This window comes from Parasteatoda tepidariorum, chromosome 8 (assembly GCF_982258835.1).
Source record: "Parasteatoda tepidariorum strain Cologne lab strain chromosome 8, Ptep-v5.0, whole genome shotgun sequence".
NCBI classification, from domain to species: domain Eukaryota; kingdom Metazoa; phylum Arthropoda; class Arachnida; order Araneae; family Theridiidae; genus Parasteatoda; species Parasteatoda tepidariorum.
In genome coordinates, this window is record NC_141762.1 from 108,860,305 (window position 1) to 108,873,789 (window position 13,485).

At 29.6% G+C, this 13,485-nt stretch overlaps 1 long non-coding RNA gene across 2 annotated transcripts; it reads right to left on the reverse strand.

Moving 5' to 3' along the window:
- Positions 1-442: 442 nt before the first annotated feature.
- LOC147806675 (uncharacterized) lies at positions 443-12,912 on the reverse strand. Of its 2 annotated transcripts, XR_015428478.1 has the most exons (3): positions 12,689-12,912; positions 6,391-6,604; positions 443-4,808 (listed from the first exon to the last, which is right to left on the reverse strand). It is a non-coding gene; the product is annotated as an uncharacterized LOC147806675 (long non-coding RNA). The 2 variants fall into 2 exon arrangements; XR_015428477.1 differs by lacking the exon at positions 12,689-12,912 and having other exon boundaries at positions 6,391-7,364.
- Between the last annotated feature and the right edge of the window lie 573 nt (positions 12,913-13,485).

The following is a 13,485-nucleotide window of genomic DNA, read 5'->3' on the forward strand; positions in this document are numbered from 1 at the left end:
ATTCCGAAAGGTAACATTTTGTATAATATAACCCTGGTGTTCTAACATTATTGAATTTTAAATTGGTGTAAAAATTTCTAGCCTTATAACAATGTTTAGCTTAGGTTGAAACGTAAATGAATAAAAATTTTGAGATGAAATTTTAGGAATTTGCAAATCTGCATTTCATATAATACACACGTTTTAACTCTTAGTCAAGCTTATTGTTATCTGTGTCATTTATTCTTATAGAAGTATTAAACGCATAATCAACATACCACGAGAATAAGAAAATTTTTCAAAATTTTACTGTAAAAAGGATTTAAAAATGAATAGATTTAGAAAATTAGTTTATACTTTACCTCGTGGATGTTTTCTTCAAATTGTCGATTCATGTCTATAGCGGAAACTTTTTCTCTGACGAAGAACCTATATTTTTAGTATTCTATCACACAGTAATTAGTTTTTTTTATCAAATCGATTTATTTGCAATAACTAGCTTAGTTTAAAAAATATGCGTTCGAGAGATTTTGAAATAATAACTTGATTCATTACATATTGACTTTACACTGCATCAAAATCGGATTTTTGAAATCTTTAACATTTAAAAATTCTACTAAATACGTTGGTTATAATGTTTAAGACACGTAGGTAAATACACATATACAAAATATCTTTTGCATTTTATTAGAAACATATACACGTTGAAAGATTTATTTTATTTCTTAACATATTTTAACATAGTTAATTTTTAAATTCGGATAAGTTGGATAAATCTCTTGGCACATTCTTTCACATTTTCGAACAGATTTAGACTTTTGATGTGATATTAAAATGTTCAAATTTTGTTGTCTAACTTTTATTTTAAATTTGTCATAAAGTAAATTCTAAAATTTGATTTGGATCTCGAAGGACGCTGTGAATTATGTACCTATTTTCGAAATTATGAAAACTATTTTTTTTTATCAGATTAAGGGATATCTGTTCCATAATGATTGTTAATTTATTTTTCAATTAAGCTCCACCATGCTTACTTCGAAAACTATTTTTCCAATCAATACCCACTTTCCCAATTTTAGAGTAACTTAAGTCAATTCTCCATTGGATATGTACTCAACTAGGCCAGTCAGGCTCAGGAATTAAACATTTGGAGTCCTGTATCCACTAAGCAAATTTCATAGCTTGTGATAACTCTGCGTAAGAATTAAAATTTCGGGAAAAATTTCAGCCATAAGTCTTTTTACAAACGTTTCTATGTTTGATCAAACCTTACAACCAACCTTAAATTGCGCACAAGTCTCCAAATCACTTAATACCTCACTTGTAATTGCAAAATATTGCCTAATGTAATACCAAATTTTAAAAAAATTCCGATGAATGTTATAAAATTTGCGTCAAGTAAACGGTAACGTGAACGTTGAGATTTGTTTTATTCTTCAAAAATCTAGCGAAACCGCAACAATTTAGAAGTGTCACGTGAAAGAGGATGGATAATTACAAGTAGACAATATTCTGCTCTCTTATTGGTATTAAAATAGCGAACATTTAGAAAATGCCCGAACTAACATACGAGACTGTTTCAGGGTATTCAGATTATTGTTTAGGGTTTGTTTAATAGGAGAGACCTACAAAAACAAAGCTGGCAAGTTTAATTTTTATAAGTTTTTGTATTTTTTTAATTTCAGTTTCCTTTAGAATAACTGGTACAGGCATTTCAGTCTTAGTAAAATTCACTAGTCATTGTAGAATGTCTACAGATTTAATTTGTTTTTAGTTTAAAAAGTACTATTTTCACTCAATTTAAAATAGATACAAGTTTTTAAAACTCCTCTGTCGATTTCTCTAATAATGTCCCGTTTACAAATAATTTGTTTAATTTATACAAATTTCAAAAATTTTATGCATTGAAACAAGACAAGATTTTAGTAAAATTTACACTTTCTTTTAAAAATCTCTACATATTTTCTGCGTCATTTTACTATTGCATAACTTCAGTTATACGAAATGCTATCTCGTAATTTAGAAAAACTTCAATAACTTATACTGCGTAATTATGCCCCGTTATTTAAACTTACTTAGCAGCAGAGTCCATGAATTAATGTTTTATGGTTAAAATATATGTTATAGTTTGTCGTATGTTAGTAATTAGCTAGAATTAAGTGAAATAATGAAATAACGTGATGAATGAATAATATGAATGACGTGAACGTGAATATGAATGAAGTGAACAATATGAATGCATAACGAAATTCCTTAAACATGAACTGCTTTAAATTTGCTCATCCAGGCATAATTGCATTAAAAAAAGGGAACTAAATTTCAATTTTAATCTTCCAAATTTGTTTACTTTTTGACACTACGACTTGATATAGCTTCAGCATTGAAGCTTTTTAAAAATTTAAAACATCCTTTTATCACGCGCGGTGTTTATAGCTGGCTAGGCATAACTAAATTGACCAAATCATCCGTAATAAATATTGTTCAGTGTTGAAACTTTTAATCGAACAGTTACTTTTGAACACTGAATGAATACCACTATAAATATTTAGAGGAAAAGCAAATCGAGGTATATCTATTTAAAGAATTTCGTTATACAAAATAGACTCTGCTGAGAAATAAGATTAAAAACGAAACTAGTTTTGTATAAACCCACATGTCTATTTATAAAAATATCGAACGTATTTAATTAGAAATATAATTCCAGTTTATCTTAAGGAATTACCTGACGAAGTTGAAATATTTGTTCCTACCAAATTTCTTCCTCAATTCATATTAGGTGAGAAAACATCAGATTTTAACTATAATTATTCAAAAAAATTCCGCTCAACCAAAATCTAGCAGTTTTTTTCCTCCAGAGTTACGAAATTTTTTTTGCCGAAACGTATACTTCTGAACAATAACTTTAGTTTTTTATTTTTAAAATTTTTTTAACAGTTTCGTTCTTAGACTTCTATTTGATATAGAGTACATTAATTTTTTTAATAGAATACGTATAATTGTTATTGCCCATATATACTACATAAATGCTTGACAAATTATTAATTTCTTTGTTTAGAGGAATTTACATTTATAAATACTTACATAAAAATACGACGACAGACTAAATTGTGAAGTATTAACATGTCAAATATACAGCATTTAATGTTTTTATTAAGGTTCACTATAAGGCGAAAAGAAACGTTAAAATGTAGTGCTATGACACGTGATAGCTAGTCGTGAGCTTTAAGTGTTTTAAATAATGTAAGCGGTAATTACACAAATTACACTGAATTGTCCGATAAAATTTTTTATTTGGAACAGAATGTGTTACCTTAAATATTAAAATTTGTACTGAATAACAGTACACTACTGACGAGGCGGGATTTATTAAAAAGTATTTTATTAATACCGTGCGTTTTATTTAGGTAACCCTAAATATGCGATATTGTATGTTCTAGTTCTTTGGTTTCCAAGCATCTCGATACCTCAAATACTTTTCAACTTTCTAATTTTAAAGATTGTGTATTCAATAAACTATTCCGGTTTTTCCCTGTACTCTTGAATTTTACATTGAAGTAAGTTTAAGAGTTTATTTAGTATATTTTAATAGCCGACAGAGTTGAGCGATCAATTTTATTGATTAGATATAAATTTTATTAAATAATTTGTTTTAAAGTTTGGCCTAAACTCTTATATTACGCGTATTCTAAGTCGTAGATATCATTTTAAAATTAGTATATTTACTTCAACTGATTCTCTAATAATGCGATAACAATCACGCATCTGAAAATTTGGTGGAGATTTATTGAAAAATATATAATTAGTATTATACCATAATAAAATTTTATATTAAGCTTTCTTAATTTAAATATGTTTTGTTTGAGAATCGAAAGCCAAGTACTTTAGTTTAATTGCCGTAATTTAATTTTCATTTCAAATTTAAACTGGCACTCTCAAGGAATCAATTTTTAAAATTACAACTTTACATTTTAGCTCTTGTACTGGACAACAGTTTGAAGAAAAAACAAATAAATCGAAATTAGTTTTTATTCGTTGAAAGTTAATTCTCATAAATATTCTAGGTTTATTTTTAAGACATAAGTCATAATTTATTAAGAGCACTAGCTAACAATGAGCTTGTCTTAAAACGTTTTGATACTTAAGTTTACGTATACATACACTACACAGGATCAATGAAGTATGATATTTAATTTATGATATTTAATGGATAAACAATTTACTATTAAAATAATTCATGAACAAAATTTTGGATATAATAAACTTTAGATCAATTCGATTAATTATATTTAAGAAAAATCTTAGAAATAAATTTACTTTATTACTGAGTACTCTTAAATTGCATGCACGGAATTGAAAATATGGATTTAGATTTCGCAAAAGACAATATGTAGCTTAATTCTTATTAAAAAAATTATATTTAAATATTCATATAATACAAGTGTGGAATTTCCATATTAGAGAATATAAAAAATAAACCTTTTGAGTCGAAGAAATAAGGTAGGTTTAACTCTTCAGTTCGGTCATGGCAACAAAAGTCAATCATTTTGGCACACATGTTTCTCATGGTAACTAGGTCGGTAATCAAGCTAATCTTGGTACACATTGTTCTCATGACAACTAGGTCAGTAATTCAGGTCATCTTGGCACACATGTTTATCATGGTATCTAGGTAGTTATCGAAGTCATCTAGGCACACATAGTTATCACACTAAGTAATCGAGGGCATCTTGGCACACACGTTTCCTATGGCAACTAGGTCCGAAATGGAGATCTCGGCAAATAGGGTCCTCAAGAGTTACTATACGTCGTTGAGGTATCCAGTACAAAGCCTAATTATAAAAATAAAAATGTCCTTACTTTCACAGCAAAATTACACAAGTCTTTTAGTAAGAGTGTTCGATATCAGTGCGTCGAATCAAGTTTTATAATCATTTACCAAGCTAATGATTCGTTCCAACCCCTTCGTTGGTAAGCTTTTGAAATTGATATTTTTGTGAAATGGCCATAATGATCACATTAGTACAAACATTCAATTCCTACTCACAAGTCCTCTGCACTATGTGTGTACTTTCCAAATCACTGGAGTAAAACACAAGAATTTATTAACAAACGCAGACAAAGTTAAAATGAAAATCCCCGAGTCTAACGGCGTAGTCGAAATTTTAAATTACTAAAAATTTTAAAATCACCACGAAAGTAAGTGAATCAGCTTTCATGAATGCATGGGGAATATTGCATTCGAAAGGTAATTAGAGTTGAAACTATTTGGTGAATGACATTGTGCCGAATTCATTAGCCTCCCAATCAGATTAAATCAGTAGACGTTGAAATCCTACCCCCCCCCCACTAATAAACTAAAAAGGTGAAATAAGTTTTAAACGTAAGGAACAATGTTATCGCAATTAACTTCTGTCCTAACGAGTTAAAAAATTAATACATTTGAAAAACTTACCTAGCTTATTTAAAATTATGCTTACACACTGTCCACACCCCTCTCTCTTCCCCTTGGTAACATATATTGGAAACCAAAACATTCTTACAGTAAGCCAAGTTTTCATAAAACTGAAATTCCCTTAAGGTATGAGACTGGTTTCAACATATTTTTACAAAGGCTGAATTTAATTTGTTAGCAAGGATCCGAAAATTAAAAATTTATGAAGTATATTTCAAAACAAATTAGTTCAAAAACCGAATTTTCCATGCCATAGTGAAACTTCGACAACAAATTATAATGCATAAATTTTAATACAAATTCTCTAGATTAGTGTGATTACGTGTGTTTTGAACTAAAATCTTAAAAAAATTAAATATAACTAAATATATTCATGAATATTTAATTTTCAGGAAGAAAAATTTATAGACTCACTTAAAGCGTAATAAAAATACGAAATTCACTCATACCCTAGCTTTTGCGCAAATGGACTACATACAAATCTACAAATAAGGTTTCAAATTCTATAATAAATTGCGATAAAAATTCACAAAAATCAACGTTCATAAAATTCAGAGGACGAAAAATCGAAAATTAAGTCTTAAAAATATAATTTAATCAAAAGGAAAGGTTAAAAAAACTAAGAAAATTTTTTTTAGTTTTCAGGTGTTTACTTCTGGCTATATTTGTCAGCATGCGAAAAATCTAATCAAACTCCATTTATTAAAATCTGACATCAAAACTTGTGTTTTGGAAAGCTAATTAACCAACTCCAAACATGAATAATGAAATATTCAAACTTTCGTCAAAATTTTTTCCTCTTTACCCAGTTGGATACCAGAGTAATTTGATTTTTGAAATAGTTGATTGTGTAAAATCTTACACAATTCAATCTCTGATCAAACACTGTATTAGAGTTTAAATACATTAAATAAAATTTATGTTCAACAATTTCTTAACCTGATCATAATAATACTTACCCATCAATAAACTTTAAAGTGATAATCAATATTCTACTGCAAGGTCTATATTCTCTCAATCTAGCATTACTAACTTTCTGTAGTAGAGTATCAGGCTGTAAAGTCATCATGATTATTCTGCTGCAAGGTATATTCTTTCAATCTAGCATTAGTTACTTCCTGTGGTAGAATCTCAAACATCAATTTCAAGGAAATCACGGTAGCTTCTTGGATTCTGCAACAAATAAGAAAATGTAATTAAAAATATAACCCTTTAATATGATTAAGTTTCATTAGTTAAATATTTAATGCTGTGTACGCAGTGTCGTAAGAACTACAGAAAAACTATATTAACCCCCTGAAAAAGTATCTTACTTCAAAGTAAATTTAAATTATTACCTGCTTTTATGTCAATACAAATATATTGTTTAATAATAATTTAGAACAATATTTTTAATTTCTTAAATCTAAACTGACGTAAAACTTATAACTAAGTTTCGTTTGAATAACAATATTTTCGACCCAAATATTTTCTTCGACTCAAACCTGTACCTGTTAAATTTCGTAGCTGTTTGCTTAGATTTTGGTATTCTTGGTGGCAGAGTGGATGTGTTTGCCTTTATACCTGTAATGTATCTACCACTACAAAAATTCCAATTCACTAGTATATAAGACATGTTTAATAGATTCTTTGCTGGGTTACCTTTTGGCAGAGTGGATGCCTTTGGCTTTATATAGTACGTTCACCAGGAGTGGGCACTTTGTTCTGCCTACATCACATAATAACCGACCATACTATTTCGCTATTTTTAGGAGAAGGAAGTGAACAATCCTGAACAAGGTTGTTATTTGGCTATCTGAAGACAAAAATATTTATTTCACAATGTGCATTTTTTTAACATTAAATATTTCATAAATTTGATGATACTTCTCTTTTGAGTGAATAGTTTGTACTTTAAGATATTTGCTGGGAAAAGAGCAGTTTTTAAATTTAAAATATATTTAATTAGCTAGAGTAACGAAAGGTATAATAGAATTCACTGCATGTGCTTGGCAAGCATTAAGAGATGTTTCTCCTCTTACTCCCGCGATGAAATGAACACAGCCTCCAAGGACGTGGAGCCAAGTGCCAACTCCTGGTGAACGAACTATACCTAAGGGCCGTTGCCTCTGGACGTTATGCGCATACAAAACATTCATTAAATAAAAAATTTTACCTGAAGTAAAGCACCATTAAAATTCTTAAAGTTAAATCTTTTAGACACATTTTAAAGCTACAGACACTTCGTATTCGTAAATTTGCCATTTACCATAAATTTCGCACTAACCTTTCACTGATAGACCTGTTAGTATAATTAAGAGACTAGTGAAAAGATGATCCCTACAAAAACATTCCCCAGCCTAAAATTATAACGACATTTATATCAAAACCTGAATGCGAAAGTTCTTATAAACCAAATATGTAGATTTCCCCTAAAAAAGAATTTTAAAACATTAAACATTTAATTATAAAAGTTAAACCAATGATTATAATAGGTCAATATCGATGTGTCTAAGCAAAAGCCATCGTGAACTTTTTAACAAATGTTCTAGTACAATGAACATTAGATTTTTAAATTTGCTACTGAACATTGTATACTTAAGTAATGTATCACTAATATTAGATTAATATTAGTCTCAAATCCTAAAAAGAAAGAATTTAGAGACTTAATATTTTTGTTTATTTTAAAACAATTCTCAATTTAGTCCAAAATTTTGAATGACATTAACTGTTCGGAATTTTAAATCAGTTTACAATAGAAATCGTGAAAAATGGCTCGATACAGATAGTTATCGAACACAATTCCATATTGGTGTTCGCAGCTTAGCTAAATTGGGCTGCGATGGAAACTTGAAGTCAGCTGTAACCTCCCGAATAGAAATAACTTTTAAAAATTTGCAATGACGTACGCATTTAAATATACACGAAAAAACAAATGAAATTGAAATTAGCCAACAATGATTGCAAAACCTTTCGTACACAACCAGTAAATTATATACAACAATCTGATTTTATGTTTTAGTGTGATGATATTTAACACATTTAGCTGAAATTAGCAGATAGTTTTCTGATATTAATGCCTTGGGGTAAATGCTCTATTAAAATACAGTAGAATAAGAGACTTTTAATCTGAAAGTTGCGCAACACTTTAATGTTTTCAATACTTGGATCAACTTTCTAATTTATAAATTTCGAAGAAAGTTTATAGTTAAAATTTCTCAACTAATAAATTCGTTATTCACCTCAGGAATTACACAATTGAATTAGGAACGAAATTTTCAGACAAAATAATCGCAATCAAAGGAAAAAAATTATTTCGCAGCAATCCTTTATTACGTATTGATTTACTTCCAATCATGAGAAATTCATTTGAATTTATTGCTGAAAGTTTAAATCATTTGCTGAACTACAAGCAAACAACTTTACCTAACTGAATAGCGAAATTAAATGGTGTTACCTGGTCTAAGGGAAGTAAAGATACCAAGATGTACGGGGGTAGAGAAACAATACAAATTCTGTGTGACTTAAAAACCTAGCTTTATTGCAAAACGACATTTTGTTTTTCTTTAACCAAACTCAAGCTTATGAAAGTTAAAATCGGTTTAAGAAATGTTGGTATATACTAATCTTTATTAAACTAATTATCTTAAAAATTTCAAACTCGTGAGATTAAAAATAATGCAACGCAGTTTCACATGGAGCATTAATACCGTTGTTTAAAATATACAAATGTATGCAAAAGTATAAATATATGATATTTAATATTGAGTGGGAATAGTCTTTCCAATTTTAAACAGTCACGGATCTTCGCATGTTCATTATACATCGGAGAAAACAAATTTTAAAAATTACACTTTTATATTTAGTATTGATTCATTTTACTTTAAGCAAGCTAGCATCCCATCAAAAGATAGAAAAAATATTTTTAAAATTATCCAAGAAAGTTATTTAACAGGTATATATATGTTTCTTAAAAGCAATCACTTTCAGTGGACATATACAAGCGTTACCACCAATAACCACGAAAAAATTAAAACTTTAAAAAATATAGAGAGAAAAGTAATCTATAAACAAGCTTCAATTAAATTGGTAATCACAGGTAATAAATTTATTGGTTGAAGATCTTTAGAAAAAAATGCTTCTTTTGACCAAAACCTTGAAGAAAACATCAAACAAAATCACGTACGGTATCCATCTAACATTTAAAATGAGACTAATTACTCAAGACTACGATTTAAATATAAAACAGTTGGGACACAGAAAGAGCTCATTCGATACCACCCGTGCCTAGTATTTTATGTCCTAGTATAACGATGTGCCAAGTATAACGATTAGTTTCTACCCAAGTTGAGTTGATGATATGGTAGGTAAGTGCATTATTTACGTCACACTAGAGCTCCACTATGCGTTATTAACAACTGTCTTTGAAACATCTCTGAGGATGATCTGAAGTCACGCCATCACAATTTTGATCCTCTGCCGATGGCACTCCTGCTATGGTGGCCCGAAAACCAGGGTGCGAAGTCTAACTGTACAAAAGAACAGTTTAACGAGGATCGATGCCGCGCACCCTCGACCCCTACCAAGACTGATCAAAGTGGTCACCCACCCGCTTACTGACCGCAGTCAGTGATGCTTGACTTCGCTGTTCTACTGGGAACCATGTCTTTGCAATGAGTCCACTGCAGGGCTGAATTTTTTGGAAAAATGAATTGGAAGAATTTACTATTCCTACTATCACTATTATAATTTTATTACTATTACTATTATTTATTACTAATATAATTATTACGAATGTTATTAGAAATTTTAAATAAGCTCAAAAATTAAGAATTTTCCGTGCCAGGCTAAAACCTAGATAACACATTATAATGCCTAAAATTCAATATAATTTCTCTAGATTACAGTTCAAAACACACGCAATTATACTAATCTTCAAAAAAATTAAATATAACTAAATATATTTATGAATATTGAATCTTCATGAAGAAAAATTTTAAATACTCATAATTCACAAATAATTGATACCAAACAAATCTACAAATAATCTCAAATTCTAGAATAAACTAAATCTGAAAATAGACGCTTAGAAAATGAGTTTACTTTAACGTTCATAAAATTCATTTTCGTCCTCTGAATAAGTCTTAAATATAATTTAATGAAATGGTAAAAGTACTCTAAAGGTTACAAATAAAGTTTTCAGGAGTCTACTTCCGGCTCCATTTGTCGGCATTCTTGCCTTCCAAATAGTTTTCCGATATTGGGGTAAATGCTCTATTAAAATACAGTAGAATAAGAGATTTTTAATCTGAAAGTTGCGCAACACTTTAGTGTTTTCAATACTTGGATCAACTTTTTAATTTTCATAAATTTCGAAGAAAGTTGATAGTTAGAATTTCTCAACAAACAAATTAGTTATTCACCTCAGGAATTACACAATCAGGAGTGAAATTTTCAGATAAATTAACAATTAAAGGAAAAACTTATGTCATAGCGATCCTGTATTTCGTATTGATTTACTTCCAATTGAGAGAAATTCATTTGAATTTATTGCTGAAAGCTGAAATCATTTCCTCAACTGCAAACAAACTACTTTACGTAACTGAATAACGAAATTAAACGGTGTTACCTGGTCTAAGGAAAAACAGAAGGGGAGAAAAAATACCAAAATGCACGGGGGTTGTGAAACAATAAAAATTCTGTGCGATTAAATGTTTTCTATTTAGGTTCACTGTTAGGCGAAACTAAAATTTTAAAAATGCTGTGCTATGTCACGTGACAGCGAGTCTTAAGCTCTAAGGATTTTAAATAATGTAAGCGGTAATTACAGACAGATTCTGAATTGTCGGATAAAAATTTTGATTTGGAACAGAATGTGTTACCTTAAATATTAAAATTTGTACTGAATGACATTTGTACATTACTGAAGAGGCAGAGTTCATAAAAAACTCATTTTATTAATACCGTGTGTTTTATTTAAATAACACTAAATATGCCATATTGTATGTTCTAGTTTTTGGTTTCCGAACAACTAGATACCTGAAATAGTTTTCTAATTTTAAAGAATATGAATTCAATAAACTGTTTTTACCTGCACGCTTGAATTTTAGAGTGACACAAGTTTAAGACTTGATTTAGTATATTTTAATGGCAGACAAATGAGAGCGAGATATGAGCAAACAATTTTATAGATTAGATATAAATTTTATTAGATCATTTGTTTTAAAGTTTGGCCTAAACTTTTAGATTACGTGTATTTTAATCGTAGACTATATTTTAAAACTAGTACAATTACTTCAACAGATTCTCAAACATTGGGATAACAATCACGCATCTGAAAAATTTTTTGGTGAAAATTTAACGAATATTTAATTAGTAAAATACCAAAATAAAATTTGATATTAAGTTCTATTAATCTAAACATGGCTTGTCTGAGAATCGATCGCCAAGCATTTTAGTTTAATAACCGGAATTTAATTTTGGATTTCAAATTTTAAACTGGCACTCTAAAAAAAAAAAATCGGTTTCAATATTATATCTTTACATTTTAGCTGGTGTACTGGACAATAGTTTGACGCAAAACACTTCCGGCTAAAAGTTGAAACCATTTGCTCAACCGCAGCAAGCAAACAACTTAACTGAATAACGAAATTAAACTATTACCTGGTCAAAGGAAAGAACAGAAGGGGTACAAAAGACACCAAGAAGCTTGATTGCAAACAGTGCTTTCAATACAGAAGACATTTTGTTTTTCTTTAACCAAACTCAAGCTTATGAAAGTTAAATTAGCTTAAGAGATGTTGGTATACACAAACCGTTATTAAACTATTAATCTTAAAAATTTGAAATTAATGGGATTAAAAATATTTTGAGTATAAAAAATAATACAACTCATTTTAAAATGGAGCGTTAATACAATTGTATAAAATATACATACATGCTTGCACAAATGCATAAATATAAGATATTTCTTAATATAGAGGGGATATCTTTTCAGTTTCAAACAATCACGGAACTTTGAAAATTCAATATTTGAGAAAACAAAACTTTAAAAATTACTTTTAGTATGTGTTCATTTTATTTTCAGCAACTTAATATCCCATCAAAAAATACGAATTAAAAAATTTTAAAAATTACCCAGAGGGTCAATTATTAAAACAGGAATACTAATCTTTCTGAAAAAGCAATCACAAATTGTAGATACACACAATTCCAAGCGTACCACTAATAATCACGAAAAACTTAAATGCAAAAATTATAAAAATTAGAAAAACTTACTTTAAAAAAACATAAAGAGAAAAGTCATCCATAATCAACCTTCTAAAAATTGGTAATCATCGGTAACAAATTTATTCCTTCAAAATCTTTAAGACAAAAATGCTTCTTTGGACCAAAACTTCAGAGAAAACATCCGACACAAAATCACGTACGGTATCCATCTTAGTACTTAAATTGAGAATAAACACACAAGACTACACTTACACAAATAAACAGTTCGGAGACAGAAAGAGCTCATTCGATACCAGTCGTGCCTCTTATTTTATATCCCTTAATATCGATAACGATTAATTTCTGCCACAGTTGAGTTGAGTTGATGATATGATTAAGTAAGTACATTATTTGCGTCACACTAGAGCTCCACCATGCGTGATTAACAACGGTCTTCGAAACATCTCTGAGGATGATCCGAAGTCATGCTATCACAATTCTGATCCTCTGCCCAGAGAATGGCATTCTCACTTTGGTGGCACGATAACCAGTACAACAGAACAGTTTAACGAGGACCGATACCGCGCACCCTCGGCCCCTACGAATACTGATCAAAGTGGTCTCCCACCCGCTTACTCACAACAGTCAGTGATGCTTGACTTCTGTGTTCTCCTGGGAACCGTATTTTTACGAACAATCCACTGCGGGACTCAAATATTTGAATAACTGAATACGGAATAAAGTATAACCGAAGAAAAATCAATCATACATAAATTAACAGGTTTGTAAAATTAAGTCAAAGAACAAGCAATGTGCCTCTAGTTTCGAAAGTAAAGTTATCCCAAATGCAGGTGGACATGAAAAAC